Raw genomic sequence first — 11,649 nt, forward strand, 5'->3', positions numbered from 1 at the left:
GTTCCTTGGTTTGCGTCTTCTTCGCTCGGGCCAGGGTTTGAGCGGAGAGGCCAGGGAGATGTACCTTGGGCCGAAGCCCGGGGAGATCTGACTTCTGGGTCTCGCGGACCGTACTTTTATGGGCTTTGCTTCAGCTGCGCCGCATCATTCACGACGTAGCGAGTGGGGGTTTACTAGCGAGAATCGTTTTAGCGATGGTGCTGGGAGGGAGTTTCGCGCGATTGGCTTACTCTAAGTCAAATGACAGGTGAGGTTAGGATGCTCAGGCGACGAAAGAAAGAATCATTGATGATTGCTAAATATAAGTCATGGTTATAAATATTATTTATAACCATGAATATAATTTAGCGGACATTAAATGGCGCGTTCATTAACCCAAACAATGCTCTTTCAAATTGTCCAGTATCATCTTGGCTAATGAAAGCTGTCTTTTTCTTTAACGTTTTCAGTTAAAGGTTGTAAATAACCGTGTGCAAGGTCTAAGGTTGAAATTAACCAGGATGTGTTGAACTTGGGCATAGAAGGCCTACAAGCTGAGTTTAGCTCCACACAGTCTGTAATCCATAAGCATCACAATGCCTTGCTTGATGAAGGTATGGAAACTAATGAAACTTCTTTCCTAAATCAGGAGACCCTTAACCAGGCTCCGAAAGAAATCGAGGGCTCTCTCAATTCTGACCCCTCTAATAAAAATCATCCCTCTACTGCTATTACATCGAGTCTTGGTTTAAAAAGAAAAAGCCATGAAATTAAAGAAATTAGCAACCCACTTACCACCAAGGTTAGACACACCGAGTCGAACTCAACCACAAACTCCTTTCGGTCGCCTAGGCTCAAGAATAGATACTCTAGCTCCAACAAAGGCCCCTACTCTATCGAAGTTGATTCCGGGGAAGAAAATCTTATGGATCCGTGTAACGTAGGTAAAATCCTACACAAATCATTTAATAATGTGGTTTTAGATATAAAAAAAAGGGAAGAGCAGGTTTACCGTTTTTTGCAACTCGGGTGAAGGCGCCAACCGCATAGTCGATAACCTGCACTCTATATGCCCCAGGCTTAACGCATTCATTCCCAACTACAGGTTTTCTCGCATTGGCGTCATTAAGGGAATTCCTACAGACCTTACTATGGATGAGCTAAAAACTAACGCTATCTCCCCTATTCCAATTCTAGAGGCTTCCAGATTATCGAAGAAGGACGAAACAGGGAACCTAGTTCCTTTAAAAACCGTTTTGGTCACTTTCGATGGACAACTGCTTCCCCAGGATATAAAATTTTATTACACCCTATATAAGGTCTCTCCCTACATCCTTCCTCCAAAACTCTGCTACGGCTGTGCTAGACATGGTCACGTGAAAGCCCAGTGCAAGAATAGCAGATGTTTATTCTGTGGGGAAAAACCTCATGAAGACCAAAAATGCCCTAATGGAACCTCATCTCCCCTCTGCATTAACTGTAAAGGCCCACATTGGGCTGTTGACAAGCAATGCGCTCTATACGTCGATGAGAAGGAAATCCGCAGGATTTCTGCAGTACACGATATCCGTGTAAAAAAGCCGTCTTTCTCTACAAAAGAGAAAAATCACCCCCCCCCCCCAGGGATCCCAAAATATTGACTCTGCCATCGCCGCTCACTTAAAATCCTCTCTAGATTCTTCTTCACCTTTGTTTAACTTCTCAAACTTTCCATCTTTAGGAAAAGCTAATGTTGACTCCATCTCTTTCGGTCCTGAATTCTCCCAAAAATATAGCCAAGCTGCTAAAGAAGCCCCCTCCCACCCTAGAACAACAACCCCACTCTCCCCTCCATCTCCGATTTTCAAAACCAAGACCTCAGAGAAATGATTTCATCTCTTATAAATCTCCTCCAACGCTTTGCTCCTCTCTTATCTCTTCTTAGCAGTGGACTTTTAGGCCAATACAATAGCCCTCTGCTAAATAACCAGAATCCGATTACCATTACCTCGACCCCTTAAAACTCTTTTTTCTCCATAATGGGTAATCTAGAAAAATTAAGAATTCTACAATGGAATTGCCGTGGCATAATCCATAAAAAAGGGTCCGTGGAAAGAATTATTCACAACTACGATATCATCTTATCAAATGAAACCAGGCTAAAAGATAAAAATAATTTTTTCCTACGGAAATTTAACATTATCAGAAAAGACCGCCCTATCAATATTGGTGGTGGTCTTATCATTGCTATTAGGAATGATATTGTTTTCTCTGAATCAAAAATTGCCGAAATTCCTAAACAATTAGACACCCTTGCTATTTCTCTTCCCTCTAGTTGGGGCGAATTATTGATCATTAATATTTATAGAAATCCTAGAACCCTAGCCAACGCCATAAACTGGAACTTCTTTATTGACTCATTCTCTGATGACTTCCCAGTAGTGTTTATTGGCGGATATTTCAATTGCCATCACCAGTTCTGGGGATGTGATAATGCCTGCCCAGCTGGAAACAAATTAAACACTGTAGTTCTAGCTTCCAACCTCATTATTTTAAATGACGGATCTTCCACTCGCTTTTCTAGGCCCAACCAATTGAAATCTGCTATCGATCTCTCCCTGGTCTGTGGTAGCCTTGAGCCTTTATGTTCATGGAAAGTAGAAGGGGATAAGATGGGTAGTGTACACTTTCCTATTTTAACTACTATTGGTATCTCTTGTTCATATTATGAATTCTTCTCACACAAATATAATTTAAAAAAAGTGTCTTGGGATATTTTTCAGGAAACCCTCGAAGAAACTCACTTTAATTTTAACCAAAATAACAATAACCCTTTCTCAGCTCTTCAAGCATATTATGATCTGCTTGAAGCGATTGATAAAGCCCTTCACGTAGTCGGTCCTAAAATTGATAATGTCCCAAAACGTGATTATCCATATTCTCCACCGTGGTCGAACGAGAATTGCTCGAGGTTGGAGAGATTAAGAAGATCCAAGCTTGGAAGGTGTAGACATCAATACAATTTCGAAAGTTTTCTAGACCTTCAGAAATTCGAAGCTGAAGCCACAAAAACCTTCAAAAAAACCAAAATCTCCGGCTAGAGATCATTGTGCGAATCTATTACTTCAACTTCCCGAATCTCAAATATCTGGAATAAGATTCGCGGCTTTCGACACAGGCTTCTCACTAACCCTTCTCGATTCACTTCCCCGATTAATCAAGAAACAGTAAAAAAATGGAAAAATTCATAGACAAATTTTTTGACCACAGCTCACCGCCCTCAAACCTACCCCCTCCCCCCTCTCCCAGACTCGCCTCCTGTCCAAGTTACAACCAACCCCGATCGCTTTCCTAACCATATCGTCTAGATTCCCGACTGAACCGTTCAATATTCAGGAGTAAAATCATGAAATTGCGACCTTTAAAAGCACGTCCTTTCCGGGACTAGATAAAATCAATTTCCAGATTATTCTTCCAGAAAATATTTGGATACATTTGTTAAACATATATAATCTAATCTTGGATGGTGGTTTCTTTCCAGATCATTGGAACAAATTCTTAGTTTTTCTTATCGGAAAACCCAACTCGGAAAAATGTCGTCCTATTGCCTTGGCATCCTGATTTCTGAAACTCATGGAAAGACTAGTAGTTAACAGATTGAAATGGTGGCTTGAGAACTCTTTGGTCCTTCCCCCATTTCAGTTTGGATTCCGTAAGAATAGATCCTGTGCTAACTGCCTTGCCATTTTCTCTACCGAAGTACACACAGCATTTGTCAATGAATCATACACAGCAGCTTCATTTCTGGACGTTGAAGCAGCTTATGCCAGAGTCATCCCTGACATATTAATCAATGACATGAACAAATTGGGTGTCCCATGGAAATATTGCAAATTCTTTAAAAATCTGATCTCAGATACAGAGCTATTCTTCAGAGTCAACAATAAAAACATAGGACCATATAAATTCAGCAGAGGCCTCCCTCAAGGATGTGTATCAAGCCCTGTTCTTTATAACATTTATATGTTGGACTTACACAATCATCTCCACCCACTCTGCAAAATTTTGCAATATGCGGATTACATTGTTATCTATTTCACCTCAGATGATGCGTTTACATCTTGCAAGAAAGTTTGGATATTCTTCAGAATTTTCTAAAATCCATAGGCTTAAAAATATCTATCAACAAATCCAAACTGATGATCTTCACTCAAAAAGAATCCCTCCCATTTTACGCATATCTCACACTAGACAACCAAATTATCCTCCCTATACACGAAAATAAATTCCTAGGCATTATCTTCGACTGGCACCTCGCTTGGGAACCCCACTCCCAATCTCTCATTCTTCGACTAGAATCAGTTGTCAACATCATAAAGTTTTTGAGAGGGATTTGGTGGGGCTCAGGTCCGAGAGCCTTACGAATGTTATACCACTCTCTAATTAGAAGTGTTTTAGAATATGGTTGTCAAACCTTGTCTATTTACCACACCAAAATGTTCGATAAAATTTGCAAACTACAAAATAGAGTTTTAAGACTAATCCTAGGTTTTCGTATTTCCACCCCTATACCAGTAATGTTTTCAACTGAAAATCAACCTCTTTTCATACTACTCTATCAATTAGACCAGCGTATACAAGAAAACGACAAAATGAACCTTCGCCAAGCTTTCCCACTCCTCAACGCTTTCGTCTTCTTAAAAAAATATACCCCTCAAATTATTTGCTCCAGCACCTCTATAAATTATCTTCTTAATTACTCCATCCAATTTGAAAATCCCAACATTGACTTTCATTTGGGCGAAAAACTACAAAAAAGTCCTTATCTAAATTTAGAATTTAGGAACTTCATAAAAAACAACCATAAACATGATTACATCTTCTTTACAGACTGCTAAAAAAAATGAAACCTAACACACAGGAATCGGCATTACCTGCCCTCCCTCCAGATTTTGTTTAAACATAAAATTTTCCACCTAACCTCTATTTTCACAGCGGAAGCGATAGCCATTTGTGAGGCCCTTGATACCATACTAAGCGAGAAACTTTCCCCATCAGTTATCTGTTCTGATTCCCGAAGTGTTCTTTCTTCCTGTTTTAACTTCAACAACCTGAAATGTAGCTCTTTCTACATCGACAAAATTAGGAACCTCCTCCATCTAGCTAAATCTAAAAACATTTTAATTTACTTTTACTGGATCCCTGGTCATAAGGAAGTCTTTGGTAAAGAGATTGCAGACAAACTTGCCAAACTAGCTTACACGGATGGCTCCTCTTTGGATGACAGAATCCCAAATACAGACCTCTTCGAATTAATCTCCACTCAACTATTAAGAACCTCTAATATATTCCTAAAAAATAAGAGTAAAAATAGAAATGTAGGCCTTCACTATTTTAAATTTAACTTCACCGAATCCCCTAAACCTTGATTTTTTAATACCAATTTCAGTAGAAGTGATGTAGTTAATATATCACGCTTAAGGAGTAATCATTACGCCCTGGCAGATAGCCTTGCCAGAATGAACTTTACAGACTCCTTCTCACGTCTCTTAAAAATGCACGGCTTGCTCTCTATGCTTTGAATCTCACACTTTAAACGGCTGGCGAACCCCACGAAGATGTGATTACTACATGTTGACTCTCCACAATTTGAACTACCGCTTAAACTGCAAGCTTACTGTACCGCTACTCCATTTATCTACTACGATGCTTGTATCTAACCATCAAATTGACTATGACCCTATATGAATTCATATACTTTGCTATGGCCGGATAGGTCTCACTGTTACCGACAAGAGGACTTAGTGCTAAAAACATACCCACCAAAGTATTTAAAATATCGATTAATTCATCTCTTTATTTTTGCGAAATAGTTTCGTGAGTATTAATTTCCGACTCGAAAACTGGTTTAAACCTAGGTTCCATCTTTGGAAGTTCTTCCACTGTAAAAATTGATTCAGGAAAACTATCCGCAGTACAATAATCGATTTTTGATTTCGCTTTGATTATTCCGGGTGATCTCGTAGTCGCATTTGAATTTCCGAAACCTATGAGCTCATTTGGACATTTGATAAACTCGAAACAATTTGACAGCATAACAGATGCTTTCATTGCGCAAACGGAAGACCCGTTATCAACTAGAGCATCAATGGAAACATCATTAATTAAAGCTTCTTTATTGTATTTCTTTTCCGTCGGATCAGTAATCGAAGAGTTAACATTGATTTCGCTCGTCTCAGATTTCTTGGATTTTGTACACCCTTTCGCAAAATGCCCTACTTCGTTACATCTAAAACACTTAATTTCGCATTTGACTGATCATTGTTTGGCGATATGATCAGTCGAATCACATCGAAAACATGCTCGCGGTTTGTTTACATACTCGCCTGACTATTTACTGTCGTTTGAAGCTGACGATCCGCTCGCTCCGCCGCTGAACTTCATTGACGATGATGAAGCTGGTTCTTTTCTTCGATCCCCGGTCGATGACGTCGTTTCTCGTTTTGAGGATATTTGTTGCTTCCTCGCTGCTTCAGTAGACCCGTACTTTATTATATTATGCAAAAGATCATGGAGATCAAAATGATCACGAATCAAAATAGCATTACACAAATCCTTCGACCACAATCCAATTACTATTTGAGTTTTTGTCTCGTCGACATCCAAGCCTAACTTCTGACATAACTTGGACTTATTGAAAAAATATTCTCGAGTATCTTCTCCAAACTGTTGAATTCTCTGTTGCATCTCTTTCCATTTTTGCGTCAAGGTCCTTTCAACTTGAAATGTAGCTTTAAAAGCTTCCTTGAAAGAAGTCCAATCCCTGATCGTGTCTATCTTTGACAGATACCACACTTTTGCAGTTTTGACAAGATTAGCTCTTGCGGTTTCAAAAATAATTCCAGCCGGCCAGTGATGCAACGTGGCAGAAGATTCTGTTTGTTTGATCCACGCAGATGCCTCTAACGATCCTTGTAGGCCATCAAACTTCGAAATGTTGTGTTGCAAATTTGGAAGTACATTGTAGTGCATTGTCTGCTGCGGAGCGGGGGCTGTTCTGACCGACTCAACCAAATTAACGTTTTGTTGCAGAAGTCGTGTCATCCCCAACAGCAATTGTTCTTTTGCTGATGGTTGGAATGGAATACCCTGTTGACCCGATGCATTCGCTTGCTGTGCATTCGGATAGAGTGGAGGACTAAATTCTGGCTCGCATTGCAAGTGAGATGTATGACGCACAGGATTTTCAGGCTCTTCTCCCTTCCTAGATTTCTTAGGCTGTTAAAAGAATCATGGATTTCCTGCACCATCCATATTTTTTTTCACTTAGACTTTTGAAATGCTCTCTCTTCTTTTTCGGAAAACTTCCAAAAAATATATATAAATTCACAGTTCAAAAGAGCACATTCTCGAAAATTCAGCAAGATCTGACATGGCAGGAAGACGACCACTTGGCCCACAACGGCTCATTAGCCCAGTCGACTCAATCTTCACACGTGCAAGCATAACGCTCCACCCGCCATATCGACACCCTTCGCCTCGCGCTCAGCGCTCGCCCGAAATCGACTGACTCTACTTCACGACTGCCTCTTTCATACGCCCTTGTTTCCACACAGTCAGTAGCGTACTACTTTAGACTTAACAATGAATTCCTCGTACATATATTCTACAGCATTGTAACCATAAAATTTATAATATGAATGATCGACTTTTGAGATAATAATGATCTGATTCGGGATCATGTAAAATGTCAAACCAAGATGGCTGATGTTCTTACAATAACACATCGTTCAATAAGTCCCGAGACTAACCCAGAGATAGTGCTAGTAGTACCAAACTAGCCACGTTTTCCTAGAGTGCGAACCTTCACATGAAACGTGTAAAAATCTCACGTCGATTGGACCACAAACAGCAGAGTTATCGAGGTTAGAGTAAAGTCACTTTGTAATTTGTTTGAAAAATGGAACAAAGCGAGTTTCGCGTGTTGATTAAACATTGTTTTTAATGGGTAAAAACACCGTAGAAGCCCAGCAGTGGCTTGAAAAACGTTACCCGGACTCCTCTCCATCCAAATCAACGATTTGTCGTTGGTATGCTGAGTTTAAACGGGGTCGTACGGATACAAACGATGCGGAACGTTCGGGTAGGCCACTGGAAGCCGTTACACCGGAAAATGTGAGTGAAGTTTTAAAAATCGTAATGAAAAATCGCAAAGTAAAGGTCCGTGAGATTGTAGAAATGACACAGATATCATCTGGAAGCGTATTTACAATTCTTCATGAAAAATTGAGTATGAAAAAGGTTTTTTCCAAGTGGGTGCCGCGATTGCTTTCAATGGAACAAAAAGAGCCATGCCACAAGTCCATGAAAACAATAGCAAAAATCAATGAGTTGGGCTTTGATTTGCTTCCCCACCCCCCGTATTCGCCAGATTTAGCCCCTAGCTTATTTTGAAGCAAAGCATAAATATTTCTATAAACATGGTATAGAAATGTTGGAAAGGCGTTGGAAAGATTGTATCACTCTAAAAGGAGATTATGTTGATGAATAAAAATGATTTTTGAAAAAAGAAAGTTGTTTTCGTTGTTAGTCTCGGGACTTATTGAACGATGTGTTACTCTAGCTCATATTTATACTGTTTATGGTTGCTGATAGTGCAGTGTACTTGAAAAGTTAAAAAAGAACGAAATCTGTTATTAGAAAATATCACCTGTTAAGTGCATTTATTACTTGCGTGCGGTTAGATACCATTTTTAGGTTATTTCGTTATGACACCAGCGCCAAGAATTGGCGGGCATTTTGTTTAGTCTGAAAAATGAACCAAAAAATGAGATCAAATTGATCCGAATGGAAAATCGTTATGATCACGAGAGTCAAATGATCGCTGGAGCCAAATGCTCTGAAACAAAATAGATCCCTTTTTTTCACTGTGTATCCATGATTTGAGCCTGTAGTATTATTTTAAAAGTTATTAAAAATTCGAAAACATTATTTTAATAATCAGGTGCAGCTTTTCTTCACGATTCCAATGATATAAAAAACTCATTTTTCGATTTCTTTGCAGTTAACAGTGTTTTCTCAAATCACGGCAGAAGTATTAGGTATGATCGGTGGAGGCAGAGTTTGGCAGTGCGAGACAATGCAAAAAGTAGGGATATGCGTGAGAGGCAAAGCGAGAAAGGCAAGGCGATATGAGCGAGCGGTTATAGAGTTAAGGATTGGATAGATGTTAGTTTGTAAGGATTCGGTCTGATAAAATAATTCTTAATTTTAACTCAGGAAAATTAAAAGTACTGAAAGAAAGAATAAGGTTTGGTTGTAAGTGAAGATGTTCACATTATATCTTCCTATAGGCTTTGGAAATGTTCAGATATACATTTAATAATGCAATATAAAGTGTCAATTTTTAAACTTATGTATTTGTATTTGTATTTATTTGTGAAAAGTTCCTAGGGCTAAATAGCCCTATAAGGAACAGGTGATACAGGTTACAGTTAAAATATGACAGCGAACTATTTGACGATTTAAATAAAAAATAAGTTTTTTTTTAACAAAAGCGAAGAAATAAGCTATAATGTAAATAATTAGATGAAGGCTATTAACATAAGAATAATATAAATATACATACGCATATATACATACTTAAAAGTAAATACATTCATGAATACACTCATATAAATTCTAATTTACGAATTTAAGTTTTATCAATGTGTAATTTCGAGGGTAGGATTTGATGTGTTAAGTAAGTAACCGAAAATTAGTTTTCTGAAGTGATATTGGGAAGGTGAATTTCTAATTATTATAGGTAGTTCGTTCCAAAGACGAGCACCACGAATAATAAAAGACCTTTGCATTTTACACGTACGGTGTGGCTGAATTTTTAGTACTTTTTTCTTTCACAGAGTTTGGAATGTGTTGGTTGATCTTTGTCAATAAAATGGAAAAGGTTAAGTAGATAATGCGGAGCTTCATTACTGAATAGGCTATAAAGCAAATTACCGATAAAGAATTGTCTTCTTCTGGCGACGTTAAGAAGTACTGCTCTTTCTCTATATTGAGTCATATGTTCACTTTTGGGGATGTTATAGATGAACCGAATACAAGCATTAAGCGTGCGCTCAAGCTTAGCATTTAGCTCATCAGTAATATCGTCGTAAACTGCATAGCCGTAGTCAAAGAAAGGAACGATGAGACTTTTAACTAGGGGGATACGTGTTGAAATAGGAAGTGATTCTTTATTCCTGTTAAGTTGTTGGAAGACTCTAAATGTTTTTCTTGAAATATCCGCTACTTGTTCTTTCCAAGTAAGAGTGCGATTAAGAATATATCCCAAATCCTTCACTGATTCTACAAATGGGATGATACGTCCATCGATCAAAAGAGGGGGTAGGGTTGCAATTGCTTCAAGTGATGGAGAGGAAGAAGGTCCTATGATTATGGCCATTATTTTAGCAGGGTTAAGAGTAAGGCCACTTGTCGAGGCCCACTGTACCACCATATCAATATCCGCCTGTACACTTTGAAGTAGGCTCTTAAGATTGGCATTTGGCCCGGAAAGGTAAAGCTTAAAGTCGTCAGCATATTTGTGATAGTTGCAATGCTGAAGCTCGTTACCAAGTTCAGAGGTATAAATATTAAATAAAGTGGGTGCAAGCGTGAATCCCTGAGCGACACCACTCTTAACCTCCCCACAAACTGACCGTTCGCCATTGCTAATGTTTACTCTTTCAGACCGATTACTAAAGTACGATTCAAACCATTTAATAACCATGTTTGAGAGGTGGAGCGATTTAAGCCTAGTCAATAGTAGATTATGTTTAACTGTATCAAACGCCTTAGAAAAGTCAAAAAGGACAAAAACCGTTATTTCCTTTCTATCAAGTGCCAATTTAAGGTCAGAAGTTACTTTGAGTGAGGCAGTATGTGTACTATGTCTGGCACGGAACCCAGATTGCATGGGGTCCATTAAATTAGTTGTTTCAATGTGTGAAGTAAGTTGCTGATGGACAATGCGTTCGAAAGGTTTAGACAAGGCACATAGGATGGATATAGGACGGAAATCTCTAGGAGAGGTAGGGTTCGATATTTTAGGAACAGGGTGAATAATCGCCTCTTTTCCAGGCATCTGGAAATATTCCTACCTGCAGGGATGCATTGTAGATATGCAAGAGCATTGGGCCGATGACTGGTAAAGTAAGGCGAATCATTTTAATTGAAATACCATCAGAACCTTGAGCATTCGATTTCTCGAAAAGTTTTTTAATTAGGGCTTCTTGGACGGGGAAAGAGCTATTTACAAGGAGTGTGGATTTTGTAGTAAAAGCGTTTAAAAGTTCTGTAGGTGAGAAATTGAGGTCCCGGAAGCTGGAATTACAACATTGTCATATTGATGTGGGCACTATGCTATAATTTCGTGCTTATTTAGTGCTAATTTATGCTGCAGAAAAAAAATTTTGTGCCAGGTAATTTTGGCCAAAAACATGTAGTAATGCTAGCTTCAGCTCAAGCCACAAATCAGGTATGCGAAACTCGGAAACTATTAGTGATATCAAATTCTCCTTTGCGCCGAAATTCAGTGCTAATTAAGTGCTCTGGATTTATGCCTTGCAAAAAATCCGGGCACTTTTTTTTTACCAAAAACGTATAGTAATGCTGGCTTCAGGTGACTCTGGTATGCGAAACTCGGAAACT

This window comes from Belonocnema kinseyi, chromosome 4 (assembly GCF_010883055.1).
Source record: "Belonocnema kinseyi isolate 2016_QV_RU_SX_M_011 chromosome 4, B_treatae_v1, whole genome shotgun sequence".
Taxonomy (NCBI): domain Eukaryota; kingdom Metazoa; phylum Arthropoda; class Insecta; order Hymenoptera; family Cynipidae; genus Belonocnema; species Belonocnema kinseyi.